The following is a 2696-nucleotide window of genomic DNA, read 5'->3' on the forward strand; positions in this document are numbered from 1 at the left end:
GATACGAGTACGTATGCTTTCTCTTCAACTCAAAAGCCCTTTTATGGCTAAACAACACAGACGTTCACAGGAAGATGGAGGCTCGATGGTGGCGCACTGTACGCCTAGCACTTTCCCGCGGGAGTTCTCGTCGCATACCACCTACACAATTCGTGCCAGCAGTGGCACTGATCGCTCTGTCTAGCTGCACGGTCCCTGTAACATCGAGAATTGAGAACGGATGTCGAAATCAGCGTCGAGTTTGTCACCGATACCTCGCCGTCGAAGCGTCACAACCCAAATCTAGCATGCCTAAGTATATAGCAAACTCAAGAGCCGAGCAGGCGCACAAATGACGACTCGAAAGGTTCGAAGCGGGCGCCTCTCCCTTCGAATGGAGCGCCAGCCTGTTCCCATCTAAAGGTTTATCGTACGTATACCATATAGCGTTCAACACCCGCCCCAAATATAGCGTACGCCCGCAAGAGCCCCAGCACAGCTTACGTGCAGTGCACAGTGCGCGACGTTAACGCAAATTTATTGGAGAGTTTTAGAATAAGAGCCCCGAATGCTTTGGGCCGGTCCCAAAGAAATTTGTCGTCGGCCCTGAGCGTGCGTGATAATTTAACGGCGTCGGGGGCTGCGTCGGGTCGCTGCTATGCGCTATTTTTTAAATTTCTATCGCCACAAGCCATTTCACTCCTGCTTAACCTCTTCAGTTCCTCCTTCACGTAAAAATTTCACCTTCACTTAAAAGATATGTTGGCGTGGAGAGAGGGGTGTTAGCCAATATGAAGTGAGACGCTACCTTGTACAGAGGAGCTGGAGGAATGCACAGCAGGAACACCTCTATGCTTTTTTTCCTATCAATAAACAGTTTCTCTCCATCTATCATCGCATCTTCCCACATAGAGCACGAGATAAAGAAGTACTCTGCTATTTTGGCCGATCAGTGGCAAATTTTGAAGCTTTGTGGACAGTACAAAGTTTTGCAATATATGAAAGAGCTACCCGCTTCACGACGGCCATGGTAGCCTTGCACCAACCTCTGATTGTGGTTTGAGTCGCCATGCAAAGAACTTGTTACGTGATGAACTCATCGATTTTTCCGAGTCCTCAACGCATTTCTTGTAAATCCTGTACCGACTTGCTTCAACATTCGCTTATCTATGTATACTGAATTTCTGAGCCCTGCTACGTGTTACTGAACGAGTTTCAACTGCTCCGACTTACAAGAGTCGAACTGAATTCTTGTTCCCATTTTAAAGACGACAGTCATTCCGCCGGAGTCGAATTAACGATGGTTTTTGCCCGTAAGTGCTCATTGTTAGTGGCCGGCCGCCTTAAGCAGAATGGCAGGTCTTTGCTTTTACGAACGCTTCAATAGCATGCGAGATTTTTTGTGAATACGGGAAAAATTGTTGCCGGGTCTGGAACGCTGTGGGTGGCAGTCAAACGCGACAATGAAATGTATATATATATATCTGTGTGAGCAGAGAGATTCACTGCGTGATGAATAATGAAACAAAAACAGTTTTCAAAAAAATATGTCAGCGAATGAGCAACATGGTATCGATAGATTCGAAATGACGTTATCTCGCCGTAAAATGGTTGTGCAGTCGCATTTATTAGAGGAATCGCGTGAATTCCCACTCGGCTATTGTGAATATATGCGCTATCTCAAAGTGCGCTCTTTTAGTTACCATAATTGAGAGACTGAGACAACTTAATTTCGAAGGCAGAAAGCTGCAGTTGAAGTATTATGCTTGAATGTTAAACAGTCAAAAGACAAAAGATGGATCGCGGGCTCCTTCGTAGAATCTCTTTTACGACGGCAAATATAGGAAATCAAGCGTCATTCCTTTTCTTTCTTTGTTATATGCATATCAGGTTAAGAAACATGAGCTGCAAATGAAAAGTATTCTATACTGTTTTTTTATCACCGTAGTTTCTGCAAATGAGATATAAGTGTCATTAGAAAAGGTATGTTAATGTCTTCAAATACTACGGAAAATTTTGCTGATTAATATAAAGACAGCACTCGGGGAGGCGGGTGGGAAGTTGGAACAGCTGCAACAGATAGTCATTTGTCGCACTTAATAGCGAAGAACGAACCCTGTTTGCTATCCAAGCATGCGTTGAGCATGCTTCGGAAGGTGGTTATTTGTGGTATAATGCTGCACTATTTACGGTGTAGTCGGGGGCGTTACATGGGCGCTCGCCTTGCTAACGTGTCTTACCCTTGTGCGGGAGCTAACCGGTACTTCGAGCCCCACTTCCCTCACCCCCACTGTAGGTTAGCAAACCGGGTGCTTGTCTGGTTGACCTCCCTGCCTTTCTTGTCCTTGCTATCTCTCTCTCACTTGCTCAAGTATCAGGGGAGGTATGCTGTAAGAGTCCACCTAGTGGACTGTCCATTTCGGCCGTTCTTGATTGCCTAGGGCCGCTCCTCTCCTCCTCGCTCGTACAGCAGCATCCATTCAGCAGCGGCCGAAATGGACAGTGGACTCTTACAAAATAACCCCCCCCCCCCCCCCCCCGGATTGGTACACCGTGCCATGTCTGCGACCAATGGTGTAGCGTCTGAAACGACAGCATCTGCGTCTTCGATCGGAAAGCGCAGCGCGCCAACGACATTAGCAGTCAGGAGGCTATAAAGCGAAAACGCTCCCCTTATAGGTACTGTCTCAGGGATCGGCCCACGAAAACACACGCAA

The sequence above is a fragment of the Dermacentor variabilis genome, chromosome 6, assembly GCF_050947875.1.
Source record: "Dermacentor variabilis isolate Ectoservices chromosome 6, ASM5094787v1, whole genome shotgun sequence".
NCBI lineage: Eukaryota > Metazoa > Arthropoda > Arachnida > Ixodida > Ixodidae > Dermacentor > Dermacentor variabilis.